An 18,301-nucleotide genomic window follows, 5' to 3' on the forward strand; every position below is an offset into this window, starting at 1 on the left:
CAGTGTATGTCTGGCAACCTTCTAACTCTGTATTCAGTCTGCATTCTGGGAAGCACTTCTATGAGACTCACAGTTGAGGAAGAGAGGCATACAGATAACGGAGTGAACATTTCTGCTGAAAATCCCAGAGCAGCTGCCAGCCTGTCCTGTAGGTGCTGAATAGCTATGCTGCCCAGAGAACTACGGGCATGGGAGCAAGAGAACAAGACCAGATTTATAAACTAATGGACTCTCACAGTTGGACTGAGCTTTTCTGTGTCTCCTGCAGAATATGGGTAGATCAAGAAAAGAGAAGTGCAATAACTGAGAGTGGATACAAAATAAGATGAGATGGAGGATGCTGAAAGTCTTTCAGTGTTAGGAAAAGTATGACAGTCTTTAAGAAACAGGGCTGGATGAACAAATAGACATACAAGTGACATGGGATAAAACAAAAGCATATGAGCTTAGAACAATGAAACACAGATATAAGATAGCCAAACAGCTTACTCAACTTTCTAAAGCATTTAATAAGATATTATTATGGTACAGCCAGAACCATGATGAGGGAAGAGATCAGATTCTGTTATAAATTACCACTGACCATACAGTGTAACAGACTTACTCCAGATTTTCACCAGTGTAGCTGATTCAAAACATAGGAGAGTGTGGGGAGGGGGGTGGGGTGGGGGAAATGGGAGAGGAATTAATCAAGGGATATGTAGTACGTAGTTAGTCATCTGTGTTTCACCAACACATTAGCCAATAATGAGAAATCAGGAAGATAGATGGACAAAAAAAAGGGGCCAAAGCAATGTGGCAATATATAATAAAAATGAAAAGAGAAGGGAGAGCAGTAAGGGCAGGCTCTACAGCTAAAGGGAGAGCATGGTTTGGCCACGTGTTGCTGCTTGCTTGCTATGTCAGGCCTTGTCCCACCAGCCGGGTGCGAGGTGGCTTCAACTGCACCTACCAGGGAGAGGCTGCTGGGAGATGGGGTGAGAAGTAAGTGGCAGAAATAGCAAGAAAAGGAGTAGGCGACATTCCCCCCACGCCCCAGCATTGTTGGGAGGTGCAGTGGGAAGTTGGTGGGGACACATCGAGAGGCCCTTTCCCCCTCCACCTGGGACATCTCCCCACATATTGCTCTGGGTCTACCTTCTCCTTGCTTTCCCCCAGGATGGTACCACTCAGAAGTAACTTTCTTGACAGCAAACAATAAAAGGAAATGGAATTGTTAAAACCATAGCAAAGGTTGTAGAGAACAAAACAAATCTAGATCAGTTGTCAACTTATTGTAACCAGAACCAGAATGCAGTACATTACCTGAGGGAGCATCCAGTATCACTCTCTGACATAGGAAATGCACCTTGCAAGAGAGATGGGCTGGGAGAAGACAGTATGGTTTTACTTGCTGTGCACTGGTCAGTCACATACAGCAGCAAAATTACCAGTAATGGCTGAGAGGAGTCAAAGTTTTACACAAAGAAAAGCAGATGAGGAAAAAGAAATCTGTACTTTTGGCTAGGGGGTTGATCACTGAAACAGGACTTCAAATAGTTGCAGCTTTGAGAAGAATATAAGATTTGTCCTCAAAGAAAGAGCAGCAAAATAACAAAATGGGGTGAGAATCTGAAAAAGTGGGTTTAATGCTACAGAAACTAGAATGATGTTTTGTTATTGTTTTTTCTTTTACATTTAAAGAAACTCAGAATGAACTCAGTAGGCTCTGTAACTTAACAGATCCTCTCCCCAGAGCACTATGCACCTTTGAGATCACAGAACCCTTTTTCTCTCCATGCACCCTTTCTCCTGGCCTTGCTGTCAGCCAAGCAGCTTGGCATGGGCCTCTGCAACAGCACTATATAGTCTGTAGGAAGAAACTTTTGTCTCTTTAAGCTATTATATTCTCCCCGCAGTCCCTCAGGTTTGTGCTCAAACACATGCAAACATGCATAAACTCTTCTCCCTCTTCCCACTCCCCCCACTAAGTACTTATCCTATCCTCAGACCTTTCTCATCCAGATCCAGAGTGCAGCCTGTAAAATGCAAGCCAGGCAGCTTGACAGCTGTGCTATCTGCTGACTTTGGAGGAAAGTAGCACACAATGCAAAACTGCTATATACGAAAAAAAAAAAAAAAAAAAAAAGCTCATCTTTTACAGTCATTAACAGAGAAAAGGTTAAAGTTGGTTTGTTATGGAAGATCAGATATCACAGATATCAGCAATATGTGGAAAGAAGCTCAAAAATATTTACTAATTAATAACATGTGTGTTAATTTATGTTCTAGCTCTTAGCTCTTTTCTAATAAAAGAGCCACATTGCATCACCAAGAAAAAGTAGCTTTTAGAATCTCAGTGGGTATTATTATATATTTGCTTATAAAATGTTGCTTATAAATTAATTTATTGATTTTGGTATTTAGGCTATTAAGGTGGAACGTATAAGTCCTGAAGAAGTGAATTCTGTCTAAGTCAACTCTTAATAGATGGATTGAAGTGTATGGGACAGAAAGAAGAGAAACAGAAGATATATCAAGAAAAGAAAGGTCTATATTATTCTATTAAACTTTCTGTATGTAACAACCTGATGATGTATTATAATCTACCATTCAATTCCTATGATGTGTTTTTCTTTAAACAGGAACCAGCAGACCCGATGCCAAAATACCTTACTGAATAGCTAAGTGTAGTGTAATGCAGCACATTAAAAGCAGTCTGGTGAAAAGAAGCAGGTTCTGTATGTATGAAAGCTATGTTCTGAAATTTCATTAAAGCCTATTAAATGTATACTAGATTGAAAAATATGTTTTAAACTCAAAATCACAGCATATATTTGTTGAAAAGGAAGCAGCAATACTAGATCCAGTGAAAGCAAACGTATCGGTCCCTGTTGTATGATCTACAGCTGGGGCTTGGAGCGTCTGCGTGACTGCCTTCACTTTCATCTGTGCATGCTGAGAGTGGAAATTGTTACCAAATCAGAAGCGTCTTGGCAGTGAATGTGACAACTCCGTGGTAATTTACTTTTTCTCCAGGCTCAGGAATCCACAATACTCATACTATTCCTTCCTCACAAATCCATCAATCCTTCCACTGTCCACCCATGGGCTTAATACTTCAAAAACACCCACATTTGTTCTCTGTTTCCTTTCAACTACCTGTTCATCCAACAGGGGCACATGTTTTAGCAGGGAATTTTGAAAGTAGTTTTCCAGTTGCCATTGGTGGGGTTGAGTAGTGTCCTCAAGTCCTTTAAAATGTACTTGAGAACCCACCAGTGGAAGGAGTGCAAGGGGGGGGGGGGGGGGGGGCAGAGAGAGACAAAGGGCTGTGGACAAAAGGTCTTTGACTCTTTTGCAAGAGCTGCTCAGGGTATTTCTTCTTCGGGTGCCAGTGACTCCATAGTACATCTCCCATATGCTGTCAGACATATTGACAGGTGAGACAAAAATCATTTCCTAGCAGCTGCTCTAATTACCAGAAGAATGAGTATACTCAGGAAGGTGGAAAGTTCTAACATGCAATCAGGGATTTTTGTGTAAACTGTTTGTGTTTTTTTATTTTTTGTTTGTTTGTTTTGTTTGTTTTGTTTTGTTTTGTTTGTTTGTTTTTAAGGTGAAAGCCCTATTTTTTCCCATTTTTCCTAAAGTTCAGCTAGCCCCTGCCTTTGATTCATGCACATGCCTGATAGGGACACAAACCAGGACAAAACTTTGGAGATGGAGTCTTTGCAAAATAGAGTATACATATATACCTGCAGAGAAAGGAGCAGAGAGGTTATACAGCAGGTTTTGAGCCTGCTGTGGAATGGAACACATTCCTTTCAGTCTTCATAACCAGTCTGGGTAAGTTATGGTTGCCAGGGTGCTACTGACCAGTACACCTTACCTATCTTTCAGGGCTCAGCAGCCCAGTGCTGCACTTAGTTATGCTCACGGTGACCTGATTAGAACCAGCTTTCCATCACCTGGCTGAAAATGTGGTCAGAGTGAGAAATGACTGCAGAGTTGCCCATGGCACTATGCTCACAGACATTACAGAAAGTTTGGTAGTAATGAGGAGCCATTAGGAATAGAGTCTATCAGAAGAGTCATTACCCCCTTTGCAAACATGATACAATACTTCTCAGTTATTTTCCTTTTTTGTCATGGGTATGATAAAAATGTACCTTTTTTCATGATACATGACACCTGTCATCTATAATCACAACAAAATAATCACTGTGCTACACACATATCTTCCCTTTGAGAGGATAGGTACTTATGATAGCTATTAAATACATCAGTTGGAAATCACAGCAATGAGACCATACTACTGGCTATGTAGTTCTACCCTACAAATTAGGATAGAACAGAAGAAGCATACACTGGGGTATGAAAGAAAGATTTCTTATTGTGATCTTCAGCAATTCAAAGAACATTAAATCTAAAAGTATAACAAGAAAAGTGTAAGTCCCTCTGGCTACATCCAAGAAGGGAACACAAAGCAGAGTTATATGAGTCTAGAGCTGGAGCTCTGTGACTGTCGGAATATATCTAAGAAAAACTTAGAGGGACAGAGTTCCTCTTCCTTCCACAGAGACTGTTTCATGTATTTTCAGCAACATTTTATTCTACAGTAAGTGTAGTAATTGTTAATGCTCTGATGTTCCAGACAAATAAATAATTTCATAAGAAAGTTCACAGTTAATTTTATAATATGGTGGGAAAAAAAAATAGTGATTCTTGTACCAAAGATGTCTGAATGCTAAATAAGCCAGACTTTTAAAACATGTTCCAATATTTGTTAAATCCAGTGAAAATGTGACTCTTTTTTTTCCAGATGTGCTGAGCTGAGAATTCAGCTTGAAATCTGTAGTGAAAAAATGAACAGAATTTTGTTTAAATATCTGGCTCTCATTTAAGACTGTGTTCAATTCTGTTTCTTATCCAGAATGGGTGGATTCCTTGAAGAGTAAAATATATGATATTGATATATTAACTTCTGGGTGTTCTAGAATTAAAAAATGTGACATTTATAAATGTATTTAATCATGTGTGCTGTATGACTTTAGCTGTTATCTTGGCTAGTGAAGTCAGTAAATTAAAGATGAGACTCACTGTTTTATACATTTTATTCCAGATAAGTTCTTTTATTATTGTTAATATTACCTATGGATGTTTCACTTGTTTCACTAGCCTTGAGTATTTTCCTCTTTTCACTAAAAAGATGCAATAATATTATTGCACTGATGGCCTCCTGGAATCCCTGAACTTTTCCAGAACCACAAACCTGGCTATCAAAACATAGCCACAAGTGCTCCTTGGTGAGCAATAAACTATTCCCAGCATCAGCACTGGATCCAAACTTTTATAGACAATTACAGGATCAAATAGTTACAAGGAACAAGATATTTTCAAAGACTGGCTGTGGCTACCTCTGTCTGTGAATACCTTCTAAAGATATACCTATTTCTGAGAAAACACATGCATCTGAACAATTAAACATCATTAGGAATAAGTTGCAGACTCGTTTTTGAAACCCAGAGTAAACAAATCATGCCAAAGCCATCCATGGCACTAAGCAAACTCCTTCTTTCCTTTATTTAATATCTACTCTTGCACTCCATTTCCTTAATACTTAACACTTGAATTAAATATTTACTCCCTTATGGAAGAGTCTGAGATATATTATTTTCACAAAACACAGCTTTTTTTCTTTGATTTAAAACAAAATTCAAAAACAAACAAACAAATATAAATTTAAACCTCTTATTGCATTTTCTTTTCCTCTTCAGAAAGTAAACAAAAAGAGCTAAGCAATGGAAGATATTTTCCATGTGGCACTGTCCAGCTCTTTAGCAAGTTTGTCAGACAAATTTTGACCCAGCATTTTGTGTACGTTCATGTTGCTGCTGGACACAGCAAGTTACACCCTGAATCCACTGAGATGCCGTTTTTCCTTGACTTCTCTTCTATCTGAAAAATCTTTGCAATTTCCACGGTAATTATGAGTGAAATCTTCACAGATTAGATTGGTGGGTGTTTCATAGCCACAGAGAGATTCCTCTCCACAATCTCTAACTTTCTTATATAATTCAGAAATACCACTTCAGCAACCTGTTCTAATCTAAGTCTTACATTGTGCCTGTCACCACGGTATTTATAGCTTGGCATCACTCAGACCTTTTGGATCTGTAGGAAGGATTATTTCTTTCTGTGTAGAATGAGAGTTGGGTAAATGTATTTTTTGCAGCAGAAAGGTCAACAACAGAAAAGTTCTGGTGGACTTGGGTGACAAAGACTTTTCATAAGTTCAGGTCATGCTGCCCACATATTTTGGCTAAAAAGCATGGGGAGAGATTTTCAGAAGTAATGAATCATTTTCCTTGGCCAAAATGTTTCATCTTGGCCTTACCCAAAAGGTTTCTTTTTCACATTAGTCTCCAACAAACAACTCCAAATGTATTCAAAGGTGTGGTGTTCAATCTCCATGCATATTCACCAACGTCTTCAACAGGCAGGACTTACAGTCTGAATTGTCCTGTAGCACAGTGCAAAAGCCCTGCTGCAGTGAGTCCAAGATTTCTTTCCTTATCTCACAGGTGCCAAAGGGAACAGCATATCAGAGTGACTCTGACTCTCCAGCGCAGGCTTCCACGTCAGGTGCTGTTACCTTTTCTGATAACATGTACAACAGCATCGGGTGCTCCTGGGGGCTGGCCCAAGGCTGTGAAAGGTGCTCTTGCAAAACAAAACTCTGTGCACTGCACGTCTTGCACTGCCATATGCAAAAAGCCCTTCTCCAACTTGCGTGCCTTATCATCGACACTAAGCAGAGGGCAAAGTGCACCTCCTCTCTCTTATCTGCCAGACCACAAAGCTGGTCAAGGCACTTGATACTGCCCATGTGAGAGAGGAGAGAGTGAAATGACTGATGCTAGATATCCTGCCCATGGCGTTGCAGAATGAAAGCCGTAAGCCAGACCAACAGGGACGGTACCGGAGCTTTTACTGAATTAAAACAGGAGTGGAATGACCTAACCACTGAAATTACAACTGTATAAGAAATAGTAAGACAGCTGTCTGGTGGTATCCATTAATTAGTCAGTGTTTTAAATATCTAAGCAATAAATGCATGCACTGTGCAAAGCATTACCACTTTTAGAAATGAGGTTGGGTGAGAGTGGAAAACACCTTTTTCAGAAGATTTCTCTTCATTATCTAAAATCCATGAAAGGATATAACATCTGAAACTCATGAACAAAGGTTAATCCCCGACAATCGTAAATGGAGGGTTTCAGGTTCTCCTTTTTCTTTACCAGGCCATGAGGACTCTGATTTAAAGGCAAAAACTGCAGTTAATGATGACCAAACCTGAGGTGCTGCCCGCAATGACACATGTACAGTTCTTGTTACTTTCACACAAAGAAATATGAGATTTTGGAGCAGGTTATTTTAAAATGAAATGATATCATAGCTTTTGAGGTATGAAAGTTTCCTACCATTTGTCAGTTTAATAAACTGAAGACTTTAATAGAGATCTTTTAACAACACATGCTGTACTCTGAAGGTGTGAATATTTCCTAACTAGCCAAGTTTACATATGGCTCACACAGGAAACATAGCTTTCTTTGTACCCTGACAGTGAAATTTAGTTATAACTTAGTAGTATTAATAAAAAGTAATCTTTAGGACATCTGCTCTCCACACTGAAAAGCTTGGTTTGTGCTTAAGAAGAAAAGTAAGTGCTTTAAACTAGGCTTCTAATTCCTCATTTAGGCAATGAGCAATTCTTCAGAGATCCAAAGTGTCCACAAAACTTAAGACAGTTTGCTGGCTATCTCATACTTGTGAAAGGCAAACCATTTTCTTTGGAAGCCTAAATGTAAAATTGAAGCCCAATTTTAGGTTGTATTAAGGGTAATTATATTAAGGGTAAGAATGATCTTCTTGGTAGTAAAAAGGAAGTATTATGAAGAGAAAGCAATACCAAAAAAAAAAAAAAAGTATCAGTTAAACCTTCCAAATCCATAATTTAAGAAAAGATTCCATCTATGTTCATAGATCTGTTAGTGCACATTTCATCTAATGCACTAATAGCCAATATGCTATATAAATTATTGATTATTAACTGCAATACTTCTTCCCTATTACAACTCAAACTCTTGCTGTGTAGCTGGTAGATACCCACAAAGGGAGAAAACACTGGAATTTGACCACAATTTTAAACTTATGTAGAAAACTGCGGATACGAAACTTAACACTTTCCCACTACAAATAAACTCAAGCCTTTATTTATTGAAGCCATTTTTGCCTTTGACCTATTATACACAGTGTACTGCTGTAGCATGAAGATGTTCAGAAGGGCTTTATCACGCTGCACTAAAATACACATAAAGTTATCAACAGTTTTTAAAAAATAAAGGACAGACGTAAAGAAATGCTGCTGTCTCCATTTCTCTAGTGGAAAACTAAGGTACAGAGAGAGTTTTGTGTGTGTACAAAGTGGTTTGCACAGATACTACACTGTTAACAGCAGCTCTGCTCTGCATGAGTACTCTTCTCACTGACCCCTTCAGCACCTTCTCTACATTTATGCTTCATCACAAATGAAAAAAGAACAAATCAAAATCTGGAGGCCAGGCCTGAAAAATGTCAATCCAGGAACATCCAAAGTAGAAGCTTTAAATGGTAGCTTTTTGATCCAACTTAACAGCTATTGCTAAAAATGGTAACAACTTTTTTGTAGGGTGGACAAGGAGGCACAACAGTATGATTTATTAGCACTTATGCTATACAGTTAAAAATATATAATTTTATTAATTTTCTTAGTTTTATTACGTAAATCACTTAAGATATATAACCTATTTTTTTCAGACCACACCAACACCAAGAAGACATTTCAAAATTTTACAGAGTAATCAGGCTGGAATCTATGAGTTATCAACAAAATGCCAGCTAAAACAAATCCATTAACTTTAAAATACACTTTGTATTTAGGAAAGCTAACCAAGTGCCTCTGAAAAAAAAATAAATCAGTTTACAATCAGAGTTCCCTATGGTGAAACTGAACTTTCATTTCAATTCTCTTGGAAATTTGGAATCTATCAACATTAACAAAATGATTAAGCCAATTGACTTTTTTTTTTTCCTGGACAAGTGCTGCAGCTAACACACCCCTGGTTATGCTCACACTGTGACCAGTAAGTGGGTAAGCAGAAACAGCAACCACAAGTAGTTTTTTACTTTCATTTTGGTCTCTCTCAGTCACCAAATCTTGAAAAAACTACTGTTCAAATTAATTGGTATCTGCACTTGGAGATATTTAGGCAGCTAAATTCTTATAAGACATGTCCATCTACCACTCTCAGGGAGATGCTGGCAGTAGAAAATAACACTGATGAACACACTGGATGGTGGAAATTTGTCTCAGATCAGGAGGTGAATGGCAATGGAGATACAGCCAAGTGTTGAAGTACCTGGGATTTGCTTTACAGGAGGTGCCATGTAGTTGAAATTTAAAGTAAACTAAAAAAAGCATCTAGTTCTGCTGTGAGATTTTAGATCTGTACAGCACCTCTAATACCTGTGAGTGGGTTATACTAAATGAAGTGTGCTTAGAAAATATGTATTTGTCTAGAGACTTTTTGGGAAACAATTAAAAAAGAAAATTTAAGAGCTTAACAGCTCCTCCTGTTGCCGTTATCCAACATTATGAGTTTGTTTCATCCCACATTTATCTAGGCTACTAAGTGATTATCCAGGTTAAACTGAAGTTTCAAAGATGCTTTTAACCATGTTTGGTGTCTCTGAACATTGTGTGCATGCCAGGTCTAATTTTCATATACCTGGTAGTGACTGCAGTTGGAGATGACTAGTCTTTCAGTGCAGGCCTTAACAAGGGAGGGAGACTGGTGCTGGAATAGAGGGATCAACGTAGCTGTCACCACAGCTTGGCTCCCTCTCACAGCCTCTCCCCTGTTTTATTCCATTGCCCACAACCATGGGAAGGAAAGAGCCATCTCATACTCTGGCTGGCAGTACAGGGGTAAAAACAGTGATCTTGGGGTGGGAGAAGTAGCAGTGAATGCCCTCTAGTAGGGCTGCCACACCATGAACAAGGTGACAAGCACCTACTGCTCCAGGCACTGTGTTTTAAAATGTAAAATGTTGTTAGTAGTGACTGTGTTTTGTGTGGGACCATCACTACAAATGAGGTGTATCCAGAGGATATCTGTTCAGCCAGGTTCCTCCTCAACATGCCCTGCAGTCCTGTTCAAATGTCCATCACAGGAACCACCAGCTTAATGAAGGAGGCATTGGGGTTAGATGGGCAGATGGAAGGGGAAGTGCAACTTTGGGGTCTTATATCCCCTTAGGACTCATTTAAGGTATACAAATCATCTTTTAAAGTTTACATGCTAGAGTTTCATATTTAACAGATCTCTTGCTATATTTCTAAAAGAAATATGAGCCTTGTTTGAAAAGGGAGAGATTTCAGATATACCAGGGAAGGACTTGCTTTTCAAACATCTTAAAGACAGCTGTGCCGTCCAAGCAAAGGCTTTGGCAGAAGTCTGAGTGCAGTGGTAATACTGCCCAATCCAGACTTTTTTTCTTTAGTGGAAAATGATGGAAAGTCCCGCTTTAACAGGATTCAGACACTGACTCTTGGAAACAGGCTTTGGTAACCAAAATAAAAAGGATCTCAGAGACTTTAATGGCCTCCTTCACTCAAGCCAGGCCAAGTGTTTGCATTTAATAATTGAGGCTATCAGTTTACTTTACACAGTGGATCTAAATCTGCTCTACAGTACGCTCACAAAACCCCCTTGGCTTCACTGTCTGTAGCTGGAATTGGGTGCAAGGTATTTGTGAAAAATGAAAGACAGTGATGTTAACTGAAGTAATATTGTCATTATGGTTAGAAGATGAGGTGGCAGCTGATAATCCTCACATCCTGGAGCCAACATAGTGTTTATAGATGTCAATAAAATCACTGTGACCTCAGATAACTGACAAGGTCCCCCATGTAGCTGAATAAGCTACATACAAAAGGTCTACATCTATCCCCAGCTTTTCCCATGAAATCACCAACGAGCTTCCTAAGAGATGAGCAGTCTTCACACAAGGCCTAATGTGTCCTACGAGATAAACTCAGAATTTCACCCAGGGAAGTTTGGATCTTGACACCCATCATTTTAGCAAATGTCTCTATTGCCTCTATTGCTGTGTTATAAATTTAAAAATATTTGAATTTTCTAGCTAACAGAAAATATGCAAATTTTTATTAGAACAGATGTTTCATATTATTTTTAAAGAGAAATATTACAAATCAAGCGTACCACACTTACAGCGAACTGGAGCACTGAATGCATTGGTCTATAAAAAAGGGTAAAGGGGCTGCAGCATTGTGGCCTCGTGAGAAGTGCCCTTCATCTGGACCCTCACCTCCAAAAAGCCCTCAGATCACCAAGATCTGTTTTGTTAAAGAACTCCACGCACTACACTTAAAACACACCTTCAAATTATTTCTGAATTAAGGTACATATGCATATAAAAACAAATTAAAGTACATATGCATATAATTTTCCAGCTTCACTTATTCTGTTTGGCCTCACTTATTTAGCTCCCAAATGTAGAAGGACTACCACTGGACCCAGGAAAAGAAGCTGACCATGAAATCTACTGGAACATAAGAAGTCCCTCTGTCCATTAAAACAAAGGGCATGGAACACACAAAAAACAGACTTCAATGTATACTTTCGTTCCAGCCATAAACAGTTGGCTGTTGAACTAATGGTATATTTCCTTATGAATTTACTAATTTTATATAACATTCCTTTGAAAATTGTGGAGCATCAGTATGTTGTGTAATGGAAATTTGGTAAATGGGAGGCTTGTCTAAGTCTGTGGTGGCTAACTGGTTAAACTAAAATGGAGATAGCTGTTTTAAGCTGCAGAAGAAGAAAGGAACAATTGTGGAAGAATATTACATTCTTATCAGAATAGCTTTTTTTCCACAAAAAGCACCAGACGCTTTATACCTCTGATATGTAGGCCTGGATTTCTGCATGGCCTGGAGCCTGGCAGCATGATTCACTTACTGGATTACCACAAAATAAAATGCACTGTTTTGTGTTAAGTGTGTGGTAACTACATGGTAGATATACTGGAAACCATGATTGCTATTACACAGTAACTTGTAGTATTGGTACAATATTGCTCTATAAGATAATAGCAGGGGGCAAAGAGCTGCCTTGCAAGGAGGCTTGGAGAAATACAGCAGTCTTACTGGTTGCTGAAGTTTGTCATTATCACTCTATCAGCACTGAATCAATACCACTGCCAGCCAGGTAATTACACCATTTTATTTTCAAATACTCTAATAGCAAAAGGTTATAAAATATTTAAAAATTAAACCTTGCTCAAAAAGCCATCATGAGGCATAAAAAATGCTAATGTTCTGATTTAAATCTCAGTCTCCCATGATCTTCCTGAGAACACTTGGCCTCTTGCTAAGTTTAAAAGTGCATCAAGGAGGCTTTGTTCACACTGAGCATAGTCCATGTGCTGGCATCAGGGAACTTGGTGAAGTTTAACCAGCAAATGATTATTAAAAGGAACAGGAAAATAAGCATGGAAAAAGAGGGAAACAGCAAAAGTAGAGGGGACTCTGTCTTTGTCTATCGTAAAACAGTGATCAAATGATTTGTGTGGAATTACACTGCACCGCCTTCACCAGTCCGCTGGATTTAACCACTTTCATTCAGGACTGGTTAGATCTGTGGAAGCCTGACAGCTTTATCTGCTGTTCTTACAACTACTGTTAAAAGGATCTCTTGCTCAAGTTAATAACTCAGCTTTTAAAAACAGAAATAAAATGTTTATCTTTACTAAAGCACGAAAATGGAACTTATGCAATATTACGATTCCATTTTAGCCAAACAAGGACTTTGAAATAAGGCAGTGTATACCCATCACAAAAGTCAACACTAGATTTTTAAAGGAGCTGGCTTGTAAAACAGGAAGGGAATTTCCATCCTGAAGAGAATTACATCATTTTGACAATTGTTACTGCACTGGAACAACATAAGCTCTTTCCCTATCCCTCTCTCCCACCCACTTCTCTCTGTGTTTAATGTAAATGCTTTCAAATACTTCAACCAGAAGAAGAAGAAAAAAAGTTTATTTTCATGCATTCAGTGTTGAGCTACATCTTCTGGTGCAGTGCCATGTGGACTTTGCTGCTTCGGTGCTTCATGTTCCCATTCTCATTCATAAAAGGGGCACATGATGGAGAAGTGGGATGATACTGATCAAAGGAGTCTCCTGGTCATTGGCCAAACTCTTCCACTGACAGAAATGCGGTTGTACATCTTAGCAAAATGGTTGTTTCTAATACACTTTTCACACAAAACTTCAGCTTACCCCATGGAGTCCTACTGCGACCAATGAATTTAATTATGCTGAGGTTCACCTGCATTTAGATTTCCTAAAGGCTAGTCTTCTAGCCTCACTCTGTAATCAGTGCAAAGATATGGTTATCTTCACAGAGTGGTTTAGTTACACTAAAGACAGATTAAAATGTCAGATGTAAAAGGCCAGGATCTGGTCCAGAGACATAGTTATGCACTGTGCTATCTTCAATACAGAGGTCATAAACTTAGTACTGTAACTTGTAAAAACAGCCCTATTACATGTAGTACATGATGATATGAACTGGCATCACAGAGAAGTCATAGCAGGAATTTCTATGATACTGCTAAAATAAATGCACTTGTCCCTCAATATTTCTAAGGTCTCATGAAAACAGAAACTAATTCAATGTGGCCTGGGACAAATTGTTTCCCACAGTCTGCTTTGCGTGCAGCTCTGCAGGAGACACACACAGCACGTTTCAGAGAGAACGCAGGCTCTCAGTACTGCCAATTGCATTGCTTGGCCCTCTGCAATCGGAGAGAATCAGACTTCTCCAGAGGATAGTTCAGGAAAACTAGCTCGCTAGCTAAAAAGCCGATGTGGAAGCTTTATTCAATACATAAACATTAGTATGGTTAGTAGCTTAGAAAAGACACAACAGCCATTTGAAAATTATTTAGAAAAAGAGTATTCCAAATAGAAACTGCTTTGACTTAGAACATGGACATGCTGATTTACATCAGAGAAAGGTCCTTTCCTGTAGGAAGAAGGATGGTCGTAACAAATGCAACTTTTCTTACACAATACCTGTTGAGACCTATTAAAGTGCTTCACAAGAATGAGTTTTGTAAAATAAGAGGTTTACAATTACTTGCATGGCTACTTGATGAGGTTTTTCCAAAAGGAAGTTGTCCTGGTTTCAGTTAGGACAGAGTTAATTTTCCTCCTAGGAGCTGGCAGGGTGCTATGTTTTGGATTAGAATGAGAAGAGCGCTGATAACATGCTGATGTTTTAATTGTTGTAGAGCAGTGCTTACACCAAGCCAAGGACTTTTCAGCTTCTCGCTCTGTCCTGCTAGCGAGCAGGCTAGGGATGCAGCAGGAGCTGGGAGGGGACAGACCCAGGACAGCTGACCCAAACTGGCCAAAGGGGTATTCCATACCATCTGACGTCATGCTGAACAATATATAGGGGTGGCTAGCCGGGGTGGAGGGGGGGGCCGGCTGCTCGGGGATAGGCTGGGCATCGGTCAACGGGTGGTGAGCAATTGCATTGTGCATCACTTATTTCGTACACATTATTACTATTAATACTATTATTATTATTATTATTATTATTATTATTATTATTATTATTGTTATTCTTTTCCCTGTCTTAATAAACTGTCTTTATCTCAACTCACAGACTTCACTTTCCCGTTTCTCTCCCCCATCCCGGAGAGGGAGGGGGGAGGGTGAGCGAACGGCTGTGTGGTGTTTGACTGCCAGCCGGGCTAAACCACAACAGAAGTATAAACAGGATGTGTAGATTAAACCCTAATAACAAAAGATAGTGTTTTCTTAGCTTGTTAGGACGGGAGTGCAATGCAAGCAGCCCAGATTAGGTTACTTATTATTATACAAGCAAAGGTCTAATAAAAAAAGCTGGAAAAATAAATATATTAAATTATTCCTCAGAAAGGTTTCATTTGTGTTTTTATGGCCTACCAAATCACTCCCACTGCGAAATTAAATTAAAAAAAAAAAAAAAAAAGTAACATGCTGAAGGAGCTATCAAAGTTTCCCAAATTAACACCTAATTAATTAACACCTTCTCCCTCATCCTCCTGCTGTGCAATTCAATCACATTTCTTTTACATAAACTTTAGTTCAGTCATTTAGTTTGCCTAACCTTGCAAATAAGTGAATAGCTCTGGACAGGCATTTTTTCCTCCAGTCCTCTCAGAACATAATTCCACTCTCCCTGTCATGGTATTTCTCTGAATTTTTTGTCACTGATTAACAGAAAAAGAAGCAGAAAACACTATTATAAGAGCAATTATTAAAAAAAAAAAATACAGATACCTTTCCTGATATTTTGGGACTTTTTATTTTTTATTCTTTTTGCCCCACCTCCACTCTCCCCTTTGGTGATGGCAACACAGGGTTTGCATAACTTCGTTTCCTTCTTGTTAGAAGAGAATATGAATGCACATGCACATCCACTGCAAAGTATCAAATATCCACCTGTTCACATAGCAACAATAAAATGACTCACAAAACCATACAACTACTTCTTGATGCTAAGTAGGTAAAGTAAATCATGACTTATCTCTGCACTCCAAGTAGGGGAGTAAATTTGATTCCACATCAAGACATATCCAGGCACCAAGATGCATAATCTCTTGAGTAAATTACCAGAATTAAGTTTTAAAATCAGATTCCTCCTTTGTCCACATTGTCCACAAAATTCAAATCACTGATAGTTTAAAAAAAAAAAAAAAGGTCGTTTTTGGTTTTCTGCCTGTAGTGGACTGTGGTTAAAAGAGCCCTTTTTCCTCCTTATCTTCTGCTTCTATGATGCCAGCAAACATATATCCTCTCAGCCTTTGTTCACCCAGCTGGGCTGAACAAATAGCTACATGATGGGGACAGACTCTTGAAGGACATGGGGGGTCCAGAGCAAAACCATAATCTGATACCCCCACTACCATCAGCATGATCTGTGCAATTTGTTCCTATACTGCAGTCCATGTAGCCACAAGAACCCAACATAACATTTAAGCTAAACAGCCCCATCAAGGTCTCTGCATTTTATTTTACCATGAAGTATAGCTATTATTCTTTCTCTTAATTAGCCCTTCTGGGTACCCAATGCAGCACGAATTTGTTTCCCTTGAACATTACTGGAGCCTGTCACCAATACTTTCCCCAGAAGTACCAATACTTCCTGGTGGTTTTTGGAATATTTCCTCCTATCTCTTATAAAGAATTTACATCCTTGGGCAGTTTTTAAAGGATACATCGCATTAGTGATGTATCAACAATCAACAACTGGGTATGATTTAGGCAATTCTTATGAACTGCTAGGAAGTGCCTAATTATCACAGGGAAAAGTGACAGTCATCTGTCACCACCTGTCTCATGACAGAAAGAGAAACATCTTCATTTACTGAGCAGAAACATTGAGAGGACCGTAGTCTAAAAAACATAGCAGATGAAGTTGTTAGCATGTTAGGAGAACAATGTGCTGGAGCACCTCAAGTGTGTTAAATAAGGAGTCAAAGTCTGAGCAAAGCCAGCTAGGGATGCCTAAAGACATGAGTAGTTCCCCCGACTCAAACACTCAGAACTGAATTTCAGTGTATAGGTCCTATAGCAAGACATTGGGTGCTTACACAGGTGAACATGTAAGCAGTTACTACACCCCAACATCTGAGTGCATCTGCAGTTCTTCTTTCAAAGAGAGATGGGGGAACTACTGCACAGAATGAAATGCTAAAGAAGATTGTGGGGTGAGCCATACAGCCCTGTGGATGCTGGATTTAATCCTGCCTCTTTCTGTGGATACCACTTGAAAGTTTAAAATATATTTGCTGAGATTGCATACAATCTTCAAGTTTGTACAAGCATTTGGTTGGTATTATTATTCCTCATTTGTGGTCTAACTTACAGAATAATTAAATAAATAAATGTCGGTCATGCTTTAATTAATGCCAGCCTTTCTTGGACAAAAAAGTTGCTTTGATGAGTTGCTTTGATTAAATATAACTAATTTAGCTTTCAGACAAATTTCACTGTATTTTACATATTCTATTACAGTGTACAGAGAAATGTAAATGATCTATACAGAGAAATGTAAATTCCTATTACTTATTGAAGTTAAACAAAACTTGAACATTTCTAGTAAGATTCCTTCTTCCAGAGTGAACGATTGTCTCATGCAAATTAAAAAACAGAGGTCTGTCTTTTGCATATACACTTGCATAAAACATTAAATATATTTTTTTCAATGGATAATATTTTTGTAAAATAAGAGAACTAAATAAACAACTTGCCAAGTGAAGCAGACATATTTTTCATGTATAAGAGGTAATGGCTCAACCAAAATAGCATCTTTCCTATTTTCAACGGAGAAGAAAATGTTTTACTCAAACATTTATGTAACTACCAAAAATTTTGTGGTTAGAGAGAGCTACTGTATAGTTGTCATTCATTTCATCAGCCTAGACTAAATATTTTAGAAATCCATGCTGCTATTTACATTTAAGCAAATTCCCCCTTGGTCTAACCTGGTTAATGAATTTCCTTTGTGAGATGTCTATAATATACAAAGAAGGAAAAGCCTAAATTAAAGTTAAAAAAACAAAACAAAATGAACATGGAACAAATCAACCACTAAAATTACACTATCCTCTTGTTCTGTGACATCCATACCCATGTTCTCCAGACTTTCCAAAATACAGCTATTAAAACCAACTGTCTTCTGTGTCTCTGACACATCTGTACCTTATGTTATCAGACAGAATAGCTCACACACTATGAAAAGTACTAATAACTCGGTGACTTTTGCCTGGGATGAAAGTGTATATGGTCAAAATTTGCATGAGTAGATTAATGCAAGCACTGGTTTTAAATAGCAATGAAAAAAAATGCACACAAAAACTGAAAAAATTCCACTTGAATCACGTTTGCTTTAGATCATTTGTTATTCAATATCCCAAGATTAATATAGCTAGTAATCTCTGTGCATTGAGAAACAACATCAGGACTGCACGGGTGAAGCAAAGAGAAGAGATTGTGATGCTCACTTTGAAAAGGCTTTCCATGGAAGCAACTTCGTCATAAAGTGATATGCTGGAAAGATGTTGGAAACATTATACCTGGAAAGAATATATAATATAATACCAAAAACATGGTAGCTTTAACGACAAAA

Source organism: Cygnus olor, chromosome 1, assembly GCF_009769625.2.
Source record: "Cygnus olor isolate bCygOlo1 chromosome 1, bCygOlo1.pri.v2, whole genome shotgun sequence".
Lineage (NCBI taxonomy): Eukaryota > Metazoa > Chordata > Aves > Anseriformes > Anatidae > Cygnus > Cygnus olor.